This window comes from Sciurus carolinensis, chromosome 9 (assembly GCF_902686445.1).
Source record: "Sciurus carolinensis chromosome 9, mSciCar1.2, whole genome shotgun sequence".
In the NCBI taxonomy this organism is placed as follows: Eukaryota; Metazoa; Chordata; class Mammalia; order Rodentia; family Sciuridae; genus Sciurus; species Sciurus carolinensis.
In genome coordinates, this window is record NC_062221.1 from 49,900,890 (window position 1) to 49,921,713 (window position 20,824).

A 20,824-nucleotide genomic window follows, 5' to 3' on the forward strand; every position below is an offset into this window, starting at 1 on the left:
GACTCAATGCTATTTAGCATGAATTTATTTGTGATTTGTTTCCCCTTTATAAAAATCAAGCTCCCTGAGGTAGGGTTTTAGTTTGCCTTATTCTTTGCTATATACCCAACACCTATGACACTTTGGTTTCCAATAAATAAGCTAACCTAAAATAGCTTAAGAAATACAGGAAAATTCATTCTAAGGAATTAGAATAAATCACAGAACCAAAAGACAGAAATATTACTATTTTAGGAAGAGACTGGAGACTTCCACAAATGTGTTTTTATATCTTGTTTGTTGGAATAAGGATCCAATTAAGGACTACATAATACATTTGTCATGTCTCTTAAGACTCTCCATCTAGAAATAGCCACCTCTTGCTCTTTTTTCCCTATGATATTGATTCACTAGAGACTAAGTCACTTGTCCTTAGAATGTCCCACTTTCTCTTTCTTCTTTGTAGTATTGTTTGTTTCTTTACCCTCTACACTGCCTGTAAAATGGAAGTTAGATCGATAGGATGGAATACATCCAGGTTAGATACACATGTATGGCAAGAATCCTTCTAGGTGATATGGACTTCATACTACAGTACATCAGGATAAACACTGTTTTCTTTATGCCACTGCTAGTAAAGCTAAGCTTGGTCAGTGTGTTCAGGTGGCAACAGTGTAATCTATCTAGTGGGGGACTAGAACTTTAATAGTTTCATTCAGTAAGTAATCTGCAGGGAGCCTCAGACTTTCAACTGGATCCTTACTATCAACAGTTAAACATGCCCAAGTCTCTCCCTTTAAAGAGAGTGTGTGTATGTAGGGAGAGTGGGGGCAGAAGGAGAAGGCAGTCAGAGGCTGCTGCAGTTGTGGTTCAAGTGGATCCAGGTACAGCTCCTGCTGGTTGGCCCATTGATGTGATGCTGGTTTTGCAAGTCTGCAGAATTTAAGAGTTATGGAGTCATGGAAACTTCCACCAAGATTATAAAAGGAAAGGCTGAGCAGCTGGGCAGTGTGCTGTGGGGTCAGAGTCTTCGCAAGCAGCCTTCCATGGGGCAATGTGGAATGGAGATATGGGAGTGAAGCTAAAGCTGCAATGGAGACCCAGGGAAGGTGAAGACTTTGGCAACGTGCAACACTTGTCAAGGAAAGCTATAGGCAGCATAGAGTCAGCCAAAAGAGTGGACATATGCACTTTCCAGCAAGGCTGAAAGAACAAAGGTGTTTCCCCAGTCCTTGGTAGCCCATATCTTGCCAGTGTAGATGGAGCCTTAGGATTTAATGTTTGCCCTGCTATGTTCTTGTCTTGTTTTAGACTGATCCTTCCTTACTATTTTCCTATTCCAAGCTTTTGAAATAAGAATGTTTACTTTGTGCCTATCTTACCATTGTATCTTGGAAGTATATAACTTTCTTTTTTATTTTTATGGGGCTTACATTTGAGTTTGCCTGGGGTCTTGAAGAGGACTTTGAACTTGAAGAGAACTTTATTTTTGGTACCAGGGATTGAACCCAGGAGCACTTAACCACCAAGCCGAGTCACATTCCTATCCCTTTTTTATATCTTACTAGAGACAGGGTCTCACTGAGTTGCTCAGGGCCTCGCTAAGTTGCCTATGCTGGATTTGAACTTGTGATTCTCCTGCCTCAGCCTCCCAAGTCACTGGGATTACAGGCATGCACTACTGCACACAGTTGGACTTGAACTTTTGATCAATGCTGGAACAGTTAAGACTTTGAGGACCCTTGGGGATGGACTGAATGTATTTTGTATTGTAAGATGGTCATGAACCTTAGGAGGCCAGGGCTGGAATGCCATAGTTTGGATAAGTTTTCCCCAATGGTCTGTGTTAAAGTTCAGACCCCAAAGTGATGCTCTTGGGAGGTAGTGAAACCTTCAGGAAGTGGGTCTTATGGGAGGCCCTTAGGTCACTGGGGGCATGCCCATCTTGAAGGGGACATGGGACCCCAAATCACTCTCTCCTCTTTTTGCCTCCTGGCTGATAAGGTGAGTTGTTTGCTCTGCCCTATAGTCACACCATGGTGTGCACCTTGCCAGAGGCACAAGAATGTGGGATTAATTTTCATGAGCTGGAACCTCTAAAACTGTGAGCCAAAATAAACCTTTTCCCTTTCTTTACAAAAAAAAAAAAAAATCTTTTTCTTTGACTGTACATCATCTCACCATCACCTACAGTCCCTTCTCTTCATTAAATACTTTTAAAGAGAGCTGCCTATCCATGACCCCATTTTCTCATGTGGAATTCCGTGTATTCTTTTTTTGCAGTCCTGGGGACTGAAGCCAGGGTCTTGTGCTTACAAGGCAAGCACTCTACCGACTAAGCCATATCCCCAACCCCTCAGGTGGAATTCTGAATTCTCAAACCTTGTCCCCCGAAGCTCATGTGTGAGACAATGCAAGAAGGTTCAGAAGAGAAGTGATTGGGTTGAGTCTTAACCCAATCAGTGAATTAATCCCCTCATAGGGATGAAGTGAGTGGTAACTGAAGTGGGAGGGTGTGGCTAGAGGAAGTGGGAACTGGGGCATGGCTTTGGGGTATATATATTTGTATCTGGCAATGCAGCTCTTTCTCTCTGCTTCCTGATCACCAAGTGAGCTGCTGCCCTCTGCCGCACTCTTCCATCGTTACGTACGTTCAGCCTCACCTCAAGCCCCAAGGAATGGAGCCGGCCTTCTATGGACTAAGACCTCTGAAATCATGAGCCCTCAAACTTTTCTTCCCCTAAAATTGTTCTGGTCAGATCCTTTAGTCACAGCAGCAACAAAATCTTACTAAATCAGGCTGTTAAAACAGGCATGATGGAAAAGGAATGGGCAGCTAGAAGGCAAGAGGCTGTCTGAGAAATGTTTCTAAGCCACAAAACCAGAACCCTTGTGATGCTAGTGCCAGATAACCACAAACTTTCTTTGGATAATGTCAAAGCTGCCATTCTCCTGCCCTTCCCTTTCTGCTGCTAAAAAGAGGAACTAATTTCTCATTCTTAAAAAAATCAGAATAGAAAACATATTAATTACATAGATTTCCTAGGTTAATTTTTTCTTCTCGTCCAACAATTCCTGGATTCCTTAGAGGACCAATAAAGCGTGAATCTAACATAAACTCACAGACAAGCCGAGAGGCTATCTAGGGTAAAATGTGGCCATAAGATGCCCCAGGTGAAACCTAATATGGTAAGTTCTAGGAAATTATGTTCTGAAGGTAAGGATCCAAAGAAATGGGCAAGCTGTGTATTGATGGGTATGTGCATAACATAAGTTTAGAATGCCTGGGAATAATATTTCTGAATTAGGTATAATTTAGTAAGTGGCTCCCTCACACTATACACCTAAAGCATGCTCAAATTTTGAGAGATCAAGTCCTCTAGGAGCACTTATTTTGACCTACAGAAAACAAAGCCATCTATTACTTTCCCACCTGCAGCTCCTGTGTATCCACAGTTTAATAAAAAATGGAAATCAAAGAGGTGGCAAAATATTTTCTAAAACTTTGTGAACCCAACATGGGGGAAAGAAAAATATGGAAACTAAGCTTAGGGGCAGAATCGGCAAGACAAATGATCACCCACCACTGAAGAAATTCTCCACTGGTTCCCAACCAGGCAGACTAGCTGCAGCATAAACCAGCTCAGAGTCTTTCTTATTTAAAGTTTAAAGTAATCAAGATCCTAATTTGAGAAAGGAGAAAGCCAAAAATAATCTCTCACCAAGCAGACTTTCCCTGAATTAATGACAAGGAAGCCATTATAGATAGAAATTAAAGTTTACATTGACTCTGGTATGTGTGTGTGTGTGTGTGTGTGTGTGTGTGTGTAACAGAAAATTGAGAAAGCTGTCTCTCAAGGAATTAGTTCTGTTGGGGTATGGGCCCCAACATCCAAACATGCTTTTTTTTTTAATCTTCCAACATATGGAAACAGAATCTCCCCAATGATTTACTTACAGCTCGGTGATCAGCTGCCTCCTGCCCACCCCAAACATAACCCATCTGCTACAGCTGATTTTTTTAAAAAATTTTTATGTATTTATTTTGCCTCATCTGATTTTTAAAATGATCCCTAAGTATAAGAAAACTAGGGAGAGGAGTAAAGGTCCAAGATAAGAGCTAGCAGCTTCCACTAGGTAAGTGCAGTATATTTCTCCTCTACCTCCAAGAGAAGGAAAGAAAACAGCAAGACCTCCTCAACCCTCCCCCAGCAAATAACCAAGCCTTGAACTGGGAAAAGATAGTTACAAGCTAAAATTCAAACAAAGGATTAGCATGTAGAATTTTAAAAGCAATCCCTTCAAACTAACAATACAAATAACATTCCCATAGGAAAATGTGCAAATACAGGAATTGGCCAATCACAGTAGGAAAAACTCCAGAGGCAATATACAAATGAGATGACCTCAGAAATAAGGGAAATGCAAATTAAAGTACAGGATACAGTTCCAAACCTGTTAGTTTTTTAAAACATATTTTCTTTTTAGTTGTAGATGGACACAATATCTTTACTTTATTATTTATTTATTTTTATGTGGTGCTAAGGATCAAACCCAGTGCCTCAACGTGCTAGGCAAAAGCTCTACCACTGAGTCACAACCCCAGACCCCATACCTGTTAGATTAACCAAATATTTTTAATAAAGTGGGAATTAGCAAGGTTATAGAAAAATGACAATTCTCATTCCGGTAGGGCAACTCTTTGGGAAGCAACGTGGAAACACCTAACAAAGGTGATGATATTTATGTCTTTCATTGATGATCTAATTCTCCTCCTGATAACTAAGTCTTAAAAGATACTCTAGTGCATGCACGCAAGAGCAGGGTATGACTGTTCATACCACACTACTTGAAATAATAAACTAGAACACCAATGCCCACTGTCAGAATGGATAATTATAGTGTTTTCACAGCAAATTATTATAAAGCAATGAAAACAAATGAACTACAGTTAGAAACAGCATAGGTGAATCCTAAAAATAATGTTGAGAAGAAAGAGTTCCAGGATAAATATCCCTTTTACAAAACTCAAAAACCCACTAAAACGAAATATCATTATTTAGGATGTACAAATATGTAATACAATCTTTTTTTTTTAAGCAAAAGAATGATAATATTGTATGCAGAAAAAACACACAGGTAGTTGCTATTTTTTTTGTCCATATATTATTAAGAAAGCAAACATAAATATATGAAAGTGAGTCATGTATGGATGAACTTCAGGTACATGCCACCAGGCCCAACGAGATGAGTCTAGTTATAATGAACCCAACTCTTGCACATGAAGTCCACAGGTATTAAACAGAATGAAATAAAACAAAAGGAAAGAAAAAAGAAACTGAGGCTCAGACAAGTTCAATATCTTGCTTAACATTAGAGGAGTTGGGGTTTGAGGCAGACATGACTGAAACCCAGGCTCACGATGGTTTTGCCATGCTGCCTCCTTTCCAAGAGCATCTCACTGGATTTGCTGGATCTGACTGAGGACCTTTGTTTCTTATTTCAACTTTATTCCTATGGTTGTTACAATCCCACAGCTCCCTTGCCCTTCTTCTCTGTGGCTTTGTGGGTACTTCAATTTATTCATTTCATAAATATTTATTTATGTTTCCCCATGTTCTATCTTCAGTCAGCTAATTAAGAAATTTCCTCCTGGGAGGAAGGAAGGATAAAAGGAATATAAGGTATAAATGAGCCAGACCTACTTTCTTTTTTTAAAAAAAAAAACCAAGAGGATACAGATCAACGGTCAAATAATCTCACCAGTGGTGATTTTGCTCAAGGTCAAATTATAGCTGTTAATCACAATTTATCCTTGAAATGGCACTGATATTGCAAAAGCAATTTTAAACTAATAAATTAAGAGACATTATTTGATAAGCATAATGTTCTTATTTTCAGTTACTATAACTTCTTGATTTCTTTTTCAACACGGATATTTGCTCCATTTAACACATTTTAAATAACTGTAGTATAGTGAAAGGATTGTTAGGTGAAAAAAGCAGCATATCAGTTATTTTTTAAAAAGTTCAGCTGTACCAGTTACACATATCGAAAGACACCAATGAGCCATTGTATTGTATCCAAGCCAATTTGTTAAATAAAATAGAAAAAATACAGCTGTATAATTCAAATGGCCTTCTCACTCCACATCTTAAAAGTCCACAGACTTTTACTAAAGCAAGGCATTATGCATCTGTACAATTACACTGCTGTGCTGGTCAACAGCCATTTGAATCCATATGAAACAAGCAAAGTACTTCTTAGCTAGTAATAATTTTCACACTGATCAGGAAAGCTCATGTAAGCCATGAAAGAATATTTTAAATTGAACTTTAAAAATGTAAGCATAAACTACTTTTGCTTCCTAAAAGTCTGTTCTCTGAAATAGTTCAAGTAGTTTGTAGATAATCAAATTTTCTAATATTCTATTTTGTCCTTCGCAATCAGATTTACTTTTCTTATATGTTATAAAATATATATTTTTTAAAAAATAATGAATCAGGGAAGGTATTTTAAAGCTTTTATGATCATTCTTACCAAGAAATTTAAAACACACAAGCCATACCATCCCACATTTGTCCTTCTCAAAAAGCTAGCCAAGGGCTGGGGATGTAGCTCAGTTGGTAGAGTGCTTGCCTTGCATGCCCAAGGCCCTGGGTTCAATCCCTAGCACCAGAAAACAAACAAAAAAACAAACAAAAAAAACCCTAAAAAGTTAGCCAAAACCCTAGAGTTGCACAGAGTAAGTGGATATGGAAGCAAAAGGGAACCTGGAGATGCTGAAGCTGCAGCACTGAGCGCGAGGTTTTGTATTTTATTATTCTACCACCATGTTACTCATCACTTGGAGCGCTTCTAAGTACCCCCAAAGTAAAATGACTTAACTTGTGAACTGAAGGCCGTTTGTTTGTGTTCCAGGAAATAAAGAAGGCCCTGCCCTCTAGGGTGTCTCCCTTCACCTAGCCATTACATTCTGCCAGTTTATTTTCTCACCAAACATTTACTGAATGTGCCAGGGACAGGGGCTACATATGAATACAACTTAGGCCCTGGTCTCAAGGAATTTACAGTCTAAGAAGGAAGACAGACATATAAATGCATACATAATCCATTACCCTAAATACACTCTAGGGTTAGATGTGTTTCAGAATTTTGAAATTTTTAGGTGGAACAAAAATGTTCATTATATATGGCAAATACTCCATATGATCACCAAATGAGATCAGGTCATATAAAGTTTTGACACTAAATAGTTCATGAAGAAAAAAAGCCTGTATTTGAGAGCATTTTAGATTTCTCAATTGTGGATAAGAGATCATTGACCTGTAATATAGATGAGGAAGATTACCAAGCATGAAGGCAGGAGGCCCTCTAAACTTAAAAAGTCTAAGGAGGAGTAACTGAAACAAAAGCTAATATTAACTGAGCACTTACCCACGTGCATGTACTATCCAAAGCTTTTTATGGTAACACTTTAGTTCTTAGAAAAACCCCATTCTACAAAATGTACCTGCTGTAGATCCCTTGTTAACAAATTTCAATTTCTTTATGCAATTACCTGCCTACCATGTTCCATTTAAATAAGTAACTTACAGAATTCTTGAATCAAATATCTTAAATTATTTCCTTATAAAAAAATGATCACTATAAACCTTGTTAACTATTCTAAATATAATGTAGGGGCTGGGGAGATAGCTCAGCTGGTAGAGTGCTTGTCTTGCAAGCACAAGGCCCTGAGTTCGATCCCCGGTACCGCAAAAAAAAAAAAAAATTAATTAATTAAAAAAATAAATAAATATAATGTATATGATCTATGTCCCATGGAAATGAGACAACAAAGCCTCATTCAGCTTAAGCTATATTACTGGGTTTTTAGTTTCACATTACCAAACAGCTAGTTTTCACATTTTAAACAATTCCTAGGTGAAGTGGTTAGGTGGGGAACTTAATATAAAAATGGGAGAGGGGTGGTGAGTCAAGTAATTGCTAAATGTGGCCATAAATATATCAAAAATCTTATGTAAAACCCAGAGATTATTTGGTTTTTGAGTACAGGGACCATTTTCGTCATCTTTACCTCTCCCAAAGTAGTAGTCTTTCCTCAGCTATAGAGAAATTGATAAAATTAATAGATTTTATCAATTCCTCTTTTGCTGAAAAATTTTGACATGATAAATGATAGTGGAAATGGTAGGGCTTCTAAAACATAATAAAGAAGAAACTGATGTTTCAGAATATTCATGAACTCTTTATATAATAAAAGTTTAAAACACGTCAATTTGAGAGCAGCTATGAAGCAGAGCATATCAGAGCGTAAGCACTGATTACAAAGATGCCAGCATTCACATCCCTTGAGTAAATTATTCCCTTTCAGATACCAACTGGAAGGTAAGCAACTTAGTGGGAGTTTTTCCTTAAATGTAGTAACTATCCAGTATAGGAACAAACTCTGCTAGAGTCAAATTGGAAAAAAAAAAAAAAAAAAAAAAAAAAAAAAACCCTAAGTCCTTTTAAGTTGCTATATATTGCCTTAAGTATTAAATATGGACACTAAGAGAAACTATATTATTTTAGCAAGTAAGTAGTACTTGAAAAATAGAAAATCACTTCATGTGACTTCTACTTCAAAGCAGATTAAATAACACTCATCCCTCAGTAATTCTAGAAGAAAAAGTTCTTCATAATGCACACTGGAAAAATAGTATTGATGGACACATGTTGTAAGTTTACCAAGCATTTGTTGTTCATAACTATCACACCAAAGGAATTTTTTTGGTATCTGATTGTTATGGTTTAGATATGAGGTGTTCTTCAAAATCTCATGTGTGAGACAATGTAAGAGTGTTCAGAGGTGAAATGATTAGAAGAGGAGAGTTTAATCTCACTCTCTCTCTCCCCCTCCCCTCCCCTCCTTTCCTCTCCCCTCCCTTTCTTGTTGCTTGGCCTGAGCTGCTTTCTTCTGCCACATCCTTCTACCATGATGCTCCGCCTAACCGACCATGGATTGGTACTCTGAAACAATAAGCCAAAATAAACTGTTTTTCTTCTAAGTTGTTCTAGTCAAGTCTTTTGTTCACAGAGATAAAAAAGCTGACAACAACACTGTTCCATCCACAGGACATTAGCAGGAAGAAGGCAGTGCAGCATAATAATGAAGAGCACCACGTCTAGAACCCAACTGTTGGGGTTAGACCACTGGCTTCTACAACTGCATGGGTTAGCACACACACAGCAGAGTTAGTGAGGGTTAGCTGAGATTATTACTACCATTGAAAAAAGATGTCTTTTTTTTTTTTTTTTTAGATGTCTTGAACTAGTGGGGGAAAATTTTAAAAACTATTTTAAGGAAAAGCAGTATATTTGAACAGGAAGTGTTTTTAAGTAACCAAAATATATAGGCTGTCTCTTTTTTTCATCCGTAACTATACATCTAACTACTGTCCATTCTTTTCACTCTTTTCTATCATATGATGATTAATCTGGAGGCTTACCTTAAATTAAAATTTTCAAATTGGTTTAATTTTTTTTTAAAGTTAATTATCCAGTTTGTGATCCATTTTCAATTTTCCTACTGACCTATTCTCATTAGCTGCTCATTAGTATTACCTCCAGCAGAGGGCAGACGAAAGAAAGGTAAAGATATAAAGTTGGTAACTTGCTGGCTTCCAGAGAAGCCTTCTAGCTTCACCAAAAGACCTTAAATAGCATTAATGCTGTATGAGTCTCTGGAAACTATCTTACCCAATTGAAATAGCTTTAGCTAAAATGTAGCAACGAGCTGGCAAATATAAATTCAAACATTCATTGAACAATTCTGAGTCCCAGTCACATGCCAGGCATATTCTAGGCTCTAGTGATTCAGTAGTAAACAAAACAAACAAAAGTTTCCATTGTTGTGGCACTTTCTTCTGTATCAGTTTGGGAGAAAGATAGTAAAGCACATAAACAAATTATATGTTTTTAAATACAGATAGGTACTATATAGCGGAATAGGGGGGAAATATCAGAAGTTGGCTGGACATGGTGATGCAGCCTGAAATTCCAGCAACTCATGAGGCTGAGGCAGGAGGATTCCAAGTTCAAGGCCAGCCTCAGCAACTTAGCAAGGCCCTTGGCAACTTAGTGAGACCCTAAGACTGTGTTTCAAAATAAAAAATAAAAAAGGACTGGGATTGTGGCTCAGTGGTAAAGCACTCTGGGGTTCAATCCTCAGTACTTAAAAAAAATTACAAGAAGTTGGAGGGTGACTAGGAAGTTCATTTTTAAATCAATTAATCTAAGTAAAACTGAATGGAGTGAGGAAATGAGCTATGTCTTAAAAGGGGAAAAGCATATCAGGCAGAAACAAAAGTAAATGCAAAGGTTCTAAGGCAGAAACTAACCTGCAGGAAAATAAAGAGGCTAGAGGGTACTTATATGGTAGAGGTACAGCAATTCTGAAACTATTTTGTGTGTCTTGTGGGATTGAGCAAATGAATACATTCATTATATTTGGGAGTTAGAGTTTTCACTCTGGGAGAAGAGAACTAAAAATGTGGAATAGAAGAAGGCACTAAAGAATACTCTGGTGTTGGATAGGGACTCAGCATCAATGTGGACTCAGGGTTAAAATATATATACATATATGCCTGGGTGCATATGTGCATATGTTTCCTAACTGTGTCTGGTGAAAGGGCCTAGGAGTAATGACACCCAGAGTAGCAGTGAGCACAGCTAATGTCCATATCTAAAAAGCTGTTTCCAGAGCTGCAACAGGGGAATATGATGCTTGAACATTTTGTGCCACAAAGTAAGACAGTGTTTTTTTTAAAGTTGGGCGCATCAGAAGGAAATAGGAGTCTGTCATGGTGGCACATGGGTGTAGTCCCAGCTACTCTGGAGGCGGAGTAGGGAGGATTGCTTAAACCCACAAGTCCAAGACCAGCCTGGGCAACATACTGAGGCCCGGTCTCAAAACAGCAACAAAAGAATATAGGAATTAGTTCAAAGGAGCTCCTAGTGGTCAAATACACAGAAATTTGAGCATGAAAATGAATAATGATGGTAATATATTATAACCTGCTGAACATGGAAATCCATTTCACATTTGTAGTTCTCTTCTCCCAGAGTGAAAACTCTAGCTCCCAAATATAATGAATTTATTCGTTTGCTCAATCCTTCAAGACACACAAAATAGTTTCAGAATTGCTATACTTCTACCATACAAATATCAGCCTAGTACATGGAGTTCAAGATGTCTCTCAGGTTTTCTTTTAATCTTTATATTAAAGGCATATAGTCAAAGTCCTATGTTCAAAACTTACTTGGAGTCATTTTTTTTTTTTTCCTTCAGGGAGTTCAGGCTATTCATTGAAATACAGTTGGTTCATTTGTTATTGTTTGTATTCAATTTTGGAGCCCACCCCTTATTTTGTTAATTTTATTTTTGAACATGTAAAAGATAAACAAGTTTCCAAAATTTGAAACCTTACAAGAAGATATACCACTCCTTTTTAATATCAGTTTATTCAGTTCCTACCTACCCCACTGTAGGAAACTAACTGGTTTCTGGCTACCTGTCCTGTATTTATTTATTTTTAAAAATAATTTTTGATGGTATGGGGGACTGAACCCAGAGCTACTCTACCACTGAGTAACATCCCTGGCCTGATTTTTAAATTTTTTTAATTTTTAAAATTTTTTTAAATTTTTAGGTGTAGACAGACACAAAACCTTTATTGGATTTTATTTACTTTTATGTGGTTCTGAGGATCCATCCCAGTGTCTCGCACATGCTAGGCAAGGGCTCTACCACCGAATCATAACCCAACCCCCCAGTTTTTTAAAATTTTGAGGTAGGGTCTCCCTAAATTGTTCCTGCTAGTTCAAAGTTGCACTTTTCCTGCCTCAGCCTCCCAAGTCACTGGGGTTACATGTGTGGGACACCATGCCCGGCTATCCTGTATTTATTTTGTTCTGTCAAGGAATTAGGTTTTGTCAAGGTGAAGCAGAGAAATGAGGTAATCACTAAAGTAGAATACTGGTTTTTAAAAATATTTACTACAAGATGGGAGACATAAGAGTATGTTTATATAGAACACTAATGATTCCATAGAAACTGAAAAACTGAAGATGCAGGGGAGAAGGAATAACTGTAAGGGTAGATATCTATCAAAATATCTCTTGGGGGGGATCTGCCTCAGTGGTTGAGTGACCCTGGTTCAATTCCCAGTACCAAAAAAAAAAAAATCTCTTGGTTTAATTTGAGGGATAGCAAAGGGTTCCCATATTCCAAAACAGATTGTCATCCTCTTTGTAACCTGACAAATTAGTTATGTCTCTATATCTAGAGAATCCACATTAAAAAGGGGTCATTATTTTGGAAGGATAAGTAAGTCATCATTACCTATTGATGTTAGTAAGATACATGCTAGTAAGAGGGAGGTTCTGGACTTTAAACAAGATATTTAACATGAGTAGAGTGACAGAATGGCTGATCTATAGAGTAACATGGATGAATAGTACAAATCATGCTGGAAAAACCAACACACATCTCTGGTACGTCTCGGAAATGTTATGTGTATGCTAATGAGTAATTGTGGATCATTCCTCATGCGTTGGCACTAAGTTAATGTGGCACAGAGGAAAGAACATGAACTTTAGAGACATGAACTTCAGATCCTGCCTTGTGTCCTAGCTGAGTTAAATAGCTCGTGACTACTGGCAACTTCCTTAACATCTTACAGTTTCCTCACCTGTAGAAGTAGACAATGTCTCCTTTCCCAAGTTATTGAAATGTAAATAAAGTAGAGCACTGCCACTGGCCCAAGACAGATGATTAGTAAAGCAATTTCTATAATGAATGCAGATCAAGCTAGTCAGCAAGGTAAATAAACTAAAACAGCCACCCGACTTCCATGAAAGATATCCTGAAAAGATATCAGAAATCACACCACCTCAGGCAGTATTTGGTAAGGGCAGAAAAATGTCCAATACTTACTTTCAATTTTTAATTTTGAAATTTTCCCAGGGTCTATCTTAAAGTATAAAAATATGTGTTGACATACTTAAGCATCAATGATTAAAAAAAATTTTACAGGTTAACAATGACCAAAAACTCAGAATGACTTCCTATATGATATATAGGTTTGCAAAGTGATGAACCTAAATGTATTGCAAACCATACTAATTAGTTTTATAATCTTATCAATGCATACATACAAGGTTGATAATGTTTACAAAACATTTTAAAGGCTTATATTTATTTCAAATTCATCTAAAAATGAAAATGCAACGTGAAAAACCTTAAGTGATTTTTAACCAAATACTGAAATATGTAATAAGCTTTCAGAGTCTGTCTAGTTATCACTGATAAACCAAAACCTCCACGCTGAAGACTATTAAAATGTAAAGAGGCTTAAAGCGTACAATTTTAAATGTATATAGTTCGTCCACTAGAAATGACTTCCCTTTCATCTTGTGTAAGCAAGCAGTGTGCACTCTCTCTCCTATAAGGCGTACTTAAAGGTCACAATCTCAGTGTGCAACAATGAGATGGACTGAGTCAACAATTAAATTCCAATGTCTTAAGAAAACTTCCGGGTAGGGCGCTAATCCATACTCCTGGCTATACTGTCAGTGGTTGAAGAGAAAGATACATACTCATCCTTTACTGAAAGAGAAAGGGAAGGAGTGGGAGAGAAGGGAAGAGGGAGAGATGCAAAATAAACAAAGCACTGCTTGTATGAACAAAAAAGCCTGCTTTTAAACTTTTGGAAATTCAATCTTCCCTTACAGAATGGCATTAAATGTCAAAGTCTAAAGCAATCATTTATGCTTTAAGATGTGGAGAGAAAAGGAAAACACTTTCTCTTTGTACGGAACTTGCGAATATTCGAAATCCATTATTCTGCAGTCCTTCCCCAATCGCTCCCCCTCCAAAAAAAAAACCCACCGAACATTATATCATTTCAAAAATAAATTTGACATTGAACTACAGGACGCATTTTAGCACTTAATGGAGAACTTCTGTGAGCTTTTCCACTGCTCTCCAGCCAAGAGCACTTCTGGGCAGCCGCGGGATAACCGCTGTCTTCGGGGCAAACAGGAGCTTGCGGAGTCCCTGGGAGGAGGCCTCAAGGGGTGGAGAGGAACCTGGGAGGTCTCCCTGCGCGAGCGGTCAGAACAGCCAAAGAAGTGCCCCGGACCCTGGCGCAGTGGCCATTCCCTGCGTGGTAGCGGAGCGCAGTCCCGGGCCGCCCGTCCCGTCCCTCTCCGGCCGTATCTGCCACCCGGCGGCGCCGTCCCGGAGTCAGGAGGAACCCAGCCCGCCCCGCACCGCCATCCGGGCCGGGTTCCGCGACGGCAGTCCCACGGAGCCTCACGCCCCCTGCGGGAAGTCCGGGGTGCCCTAGTGGGGCGCACCGACGAATGGCAGCTCGCGCGCTCGACACCTACCTGGAGGGAGCTCGGACCCGCGTCGACCTGGCGCTGGCCGGGTCCGCTGTGCGCTCTGCTGGCCCTCAAGCGCGGAGCCGGCGTGCAGAGCACAGCGCACCGCCAGCCTAGAGCCGCCGACCACACCCAGCCACTCCGCCCAGCAGCCAACTCCGCGGCGCGGGGCCGGGGCGGGGACGTGGCGCGAGGCTCGAGGCTCGAGGCGCGCTGGGGGCGGACGGGGGCGCGCTGCGGGCGCGCGCGAGTCCTGAAGCGCGCGGGACCCGGGCGGGGGGCGAAGGGAGCGGGCGCCGCCCGCAGCTTCTGCTTCCTATTTTCTTTCTCGTTTCCTGCTAGAAGGAGAAGAAAAACATTAATTCCAGGGCAGTTTCGTTTTCTTGGTGCGGCGCCTGGATGCCGGGCCACTGAAAAGAGTAGAGCCCGTCTAAGTACCGTGGTCAGTTTCCTTCCTGACACCGCACAGGCGTCAGTTTGCTCGGGGGCAGGATAGGAGAGCTGAGCTAGACGACACCCAGGTCCTGTTTAGGTTTCACCTTCTGGAATTCTTGATTGTAGGAAAGTGAACTGAAGCCCAGAGTCATACCCAATTGCTTTGCAGTTCCAGTCACTAGTTGTGTGACAGCTCACCCTCTCGAGGCATAAGTTTTGTCACTGGCAAAATAAGGATAGTTGATACCTGCCTCATAAAGGTGCTGAAAATATTACCTGACATAATGTTTGCACGTAACCTGCCTCTAAATAAACGTTCAATTCTTGGAAGTTATTGTCACTATTGTCACTGACAACACCGGAAGGCCTTCCATTTAACCCTGCCAAGCTGCTCTTCTCTGCATGAGTTAAACGCCACATGCATCTCAATCGAGTTTTTTTTTTTTTTTTTTTTTTTTCGCATTTCTCTGGGTGTTTTATGTTGAAAATGTCATAAAATAAATGCATCTATCCAAATTGCTTCCTCTGAAGTCAGTACCGCCTGGGAGCATTTTTCCTCTCCCCACCCCCATCTTTCTTTTGAGTTAATTCCAGTTTGACAGACTGTTGCTATAGCATTCCTTCTCTGACGTCAAACAATTTAAAGGAACAGCCCTGGGTAACAAAAACTGCAGAGGAGTTCTTTGTGGAGTTTCTGTGCTGGAGAAAGGTTTGAACAATATCATAAAAGAACTTTTACACCCCCGCAGCCTTCCATTCTCTCATCTTCAGTTGCTTCCCACTATCACCTGGAATAAATCTACTGGTACCTTAAAAGAGATTATGCCAAGATAAACACCCTGTTTGCGGCTGTGGAGAAAATGTGACCATTTTGTATAAAAGTCAGACCATGACAAAAATGGAAATGGCATGATGAAATTATTGATGGTTTTCCCTCAAGTTTTCATTTTTCATAATGCTGGGTGCATTTTTTTCATTAAGAAGACAAGGGAGAAGTACCATATCTTCTACTTAACAGGTCAGAAAAGTTGTTTGGGACCTGACTAGTCTGCAACTGTAACTGTTTGTGTGTTTTAATGATTAAGTCCTGAACTTTATTATTTTTTTTTTAAGGAGGAAGTGATGGAGTTAGTGAAGGAGTGTCTATTATGTACAAGGCTCTCTTCTTTCTTATTATCCTACTAAATGTTCATAATGACCTATGTGCATTTTATCCCCATTTTACAGATAAGCAAACTGAAGTTTGGTAAGATTAAGTAATTCACTTGGGATACCACAGGAAGTGGCAGAGATCTTACACGCACCTGAATGGACCAATTCCAAAGCCTATTTTCTTTCTTTTGATTCTTTTCTGTCTTGTTCCTGTGCTCTGGCACCTACCACATACTATAGGACTTTGAGAACTGGTTGTTCTAAGATAATATGCTGAAAAACAAGTTGCTAGTATTTAGGAAAACCTAGTAGAAAGCACTGAGATATTCTACTCCAGAAAATATCAGGGGAAGTATAAATAAACAACTCCCAAACACAGAATGCAAAACCTGAAAAGATATAACAAGAATGTTTCAAATCCTTGAAGATTTGTGAATGAATTTGATGATGTTCACCTTTCTAAAAATTTGATGTAGACACAGAAATTACTAGAAGAAAAAAGTTCAAGTATAAAAAAAGGAATATTTCATTGTGAAGTGAACTAATACATTTCTAAGGACATTAGATGTCTGTTTTGCCACATCAGCCACATGTTTTTCTGAAAAGAACACTTGTTAAGAATGCTATACTGTGAACCTGAAAGTGGAGCTGATTAAAAGAATTCATAACCAGGAACATTTCCTAAGAGCACAGCAATGCATTTAAGTGACCCAGCAATTCATAATTTTTTCAATGATATTGAAATCCATGTACAAAGAAAGAAAAAGAAAAAGCACACTATTAACATTTTTTATTAATATTTTTGATGCCTGATGCATTCATAGACAATTGTAGTGACAGATCATACTTCTAAGGGTTAAGCCCAATGATCTTCTGTTTGGGTGTCACTAGTCATATCTAGATTTCTAACTCACTAGGCTCATGTTCTCAAATCTTACTTTATCAGCTGGATTATGGGGTTCCTGCTAGAGAAGCTTTGAAGACAAAATCCCTGCTTCAGTCTTGTATCCCCCATGGTGTCTAACAAAATAGCTTGCATTTACCAGGTATTTAGTGAGCAAATCAAGACACTCTGCTACTTATTTTACTCAAATAACCTTCATATCTAATCCCACCCCTCTACCCTACAGAATCATGGCAGGGGTAACGTGACCACTGTTTTTGGAGGAGTTTCATAACAGTTACATATTCAAGATGCTTGGATCCCCTATGATCGAGTTGAAAGAAGCTCCACTCTTTGTCCTAATTGATAAACGTGAATCCTGTTCTCAGCATGATACCCTGTAATCTACAGTACCCTTGCCTTTAAATCATACCCTAGAAGTGGTCTACTTTTTTCTGATTTTACCTTATTTTCAGACAATGCTAAATGCACTATGAAGAAGAGAATCTTGGCAGGGCATGGTGGCTCATACCTATAATCCTAGTGGCTCAGGAGGTTACGGCAGAAGGATCACAAGTTCAAAGCCAGCCTCAGATGTGGGGATAAAGGTACACTCATACATTGCTGGTGGGACTGCAAATTGGTGCAAGCAGTATGGAGATTTCTCAGAAAACTGGAATGAAACCACCATTTGATCCAGTCATCCCACTCCTCGGTTTATACCCAACGGAATTATAATCAGCATACTACAGGGACAAAGCCACATCAATTTTTTAAAAAAATATTCTTTTAGTTGTCAATGGATCTTTTATTTTATTCATTTATATTTGGTGCTGAATATTGAACCCAGGACCTCACACATGACAGGCAGGTGCTCTACCACTGAGTCACATCTCCAACCCCCATCAAAGTTTATAGTAGCTCTATTCACAATAGCTAAACTGTGGAAACAACCTAGATACCCTTCAACAGATGAATGGATAAAGAAAATGTGGTACATATACACAATGGCATCTTACTGAGCCTTAAAGAAGTATGAAATTATGGCATTTGAAGGTAAATGGATGGAACTAGAGAATATCATGCTAAGTGAAATAAGCCAATCCCAAAGAACCAAAGGCTTTTCTCTGATATGTGGATGATAATTCACAATAAGGGGGGCAGAGAATAGAGATATTTTGGACTAGACAGAGGGGAGTGAAGGGAGGGGAGGGTGCTTAGGGGTAGGAATGATAGTATAATTAACTGGACATTATTACCCTATGTGCATATATGATTTACACGACCTGTGTAACTCTACATCATGTACAAGATGTACATCATGTACAGATGAATGAGAAGTTATATTCCATTTATGTATGATGGGTCAAAATGCATTCTACTGTCATGTATAAAACAAGAGAAGACAGTCTTAGCAACTTAGCAAGGCCCTAAGCAATTTAAGGAGACCCAGTCTCCAAATAAAATGTAAAAAGGGCTGGGATGTGGCTCAGTGGTTAAGCACCCGTGGGTTCCATCTCTGGTACCAAAAAAAAAAAAAAAAAAAAGATAAAAACTTCAAACACTTTTTCAGTACTGCACTATATGTATTGTACGCATTCCAATTCCACAGTATACCTTACAGAGGCCAAATTTTTATACTTGCAACATTATAGCTAAAGTAATAGGTTTTCTTTCAACTACAACATAGTAAGTTTAAAATATTTAATAAAAGGTTAATAAGATCTACAAGCATGGTCTGGGATTGTAGCTCAGTGGAAAAACACTTGCCTTGCCCATGTAAGGCACTGGGTTCAATCCTTAGCACCACATAAAAATAAATAAATAAGTAAAGGTATTGTGTCCAGCTACAGCTCAAAATGAAAATAAAAAGATCTAAAAGCAGAGTTCTCAAAGGATGTGAGAAGCAATGTCTTAGTAGATTCTGTCCGAAGTAAGCTTATGTCATTTCAGACTCACATCCTTGATACAGAGCAGCAGTTTCTGAAGCCTTCCTTTTTGCTCATAACACTGCATTTCTGTACCAACGTTTTTATAGTCTATACTTTAACCCCACCTTTGCTGTACTCCTCTGAAACTCATGATTCAAATTAGTTGTAGCTCTTGTATTTTTTCATTCAGATTCTCAGCCGTAGTGATTTGGAGTCTATTACACATATGCATCACAGTGACCTTAGGAGAGTGCTGTACTTAGCTAATGGTGTCTGTTTCAGACATGGAAGAGGGAAGCAGGAGCACCCAGGCTTATAGATGCAGCTCTACCTTCTCTATTTTAGGTCTCTGGAATCTGTTATTGGGAGGGGACATGGCAAAGTGGAGGAAATACTAAAGTTCAAGTCAAACAAACTGATTTAAAGCTTTGGCTCCACTACTAAATATCTGTGTGATCTTGAGCAGATCACAAACTGCCTGCATTCTGTTTTATCCAATTATGTAAAGTGAGGGTGTTGAATGCCAACATGACTGGCAATTAGCACTGGTGTCGTTGCTCAGTACTATGCCCAAATGATAACTTTGCTAATCAATCATGTACTCTTTCTCTCTAAGCCTCATCCTATCCCAGAAATTCTTCTGAACACCTTTTTAGGAAGATACAGTGATCCATTTGTATTGATAAGTGAGTAAAAACATCATATTAGTTCTCTATTGTTCTGAAAAAGCTACTCAAAATTTAGTAGATTAGAACAGCAACATTTTTTCCCCTTTTTATGATGCCTCAGCAATCACATAAAGATTGCTTTCCATACTCTCTTGGTCTAGGTTGTCACAGATTCACTCCATGGGAACATCCTCTTCATGGAAGAGTATCAAATTCCTAGAAAAGCCAGAAGGCTGGCACATATTGTTGTGCCCATCTTCAGAAATACAACTGCCTTAATCACTCACCAACTCTGGATTAATCTATGAGAATCTAAGATTCTAACGTTCCTTTCCTTCCTCCCACATAACGTTGACTTTATTTATGCTAATAGGTTCTGTCAGTTAGATAATTCAAACAATGGAAAATATCTTGCTTTCCTTGCTAATTTGATTTTTTGAGTGTTTTCTTAATTTGTGTTTTTAAAATTATACTGTAAAATTGACTTGTTTTTCTTTTGGTGTGCAGTTCTATGATTTGAAACCCATCTACAGATGCTTGCAGTACCGCAGGATAAGGACAGTTTTGTAGCTCCCTAACTCCCACCAAAACCCCTCACATTATCTCTCCTTCACTTAACTCCAAGCAATCCTTTATTCTCCCTCCATCCCTAAAGTTGTATCTTTTCAAGAATATCATATGGATGGAATTATATTACCTGTCACTTTTGAGATTGGCTTTTTTTTTTTTTTTTCTTCAGTACTGGAGGTTGAACCCAGGGGCATTTTACCACTGACCTACACCCCCAGCCCTTGTTATTTTTTATTTTGAGACAGGGTCTTGCTAAGTTGTGAAGGTCAGTCTCAAACTTGTGATCCTCCTGCCTCAGCCTCCTGAGTTGCTGGGATAACAGGTGTGTACCACCTTCTTTTATTCTGCATGACACCTTTGTTCCTTATTATTGTTGAGCAGTAACCCATGGTATTCCACAGCTTATCCATTTAGCAAATGAATACACTGAAGGATATTTGAAGTGTTTCTAGTTTAGGGTAATTATGAATTGCTATATGAGTTGCTGTAAACATTCATACCCAGGCAGCCCTGCATATGGGTTCTGCACCTGCAGATTCTATCAACCATGAATTGGAATTGCACTTTAGGCCTATGTGGTTGTGACTGTACAGAAAATGTGCCGACTTTTTTTCTTGTCATTATTTCCCAAACAATGTGGTATATAATTTATATTGTACTAGGTATTATAAGTAATTTAGCCATGATTTAAAGAATACAGGTGATGTATGTAGGTTATATGCAAATATTACAACTTTTAGGGGTGCTGGGAATTAATCTCTGAATGTTTTGTA

At 38.9% G+C, this 20,824-nt stretch overlaps 1 protein-coding gene across 1 annotated transcript in view; it reads right to left on the reverse strand.

Moving 5' to 3' along the window:
* Gnb4 (G protein subunit beta 4) overlaps window positions 1-14,607 on the reverse strand; it is a 38,125-nt gene extending 23,518 nt beyond the window's left edge. The window contains exon 1 of the mRNA XM_047564945.1: window positions 14,419-14,607. The gene's annotated coding sequence lies outside the window, so the exon portion shown is untranslated. The remainder of the gene's footprint in view (window positions 1-14,418) is intronic.
* Between the last annotated feature and the right edge of the window lie 6,217 nt (window positions 14,608-20,824).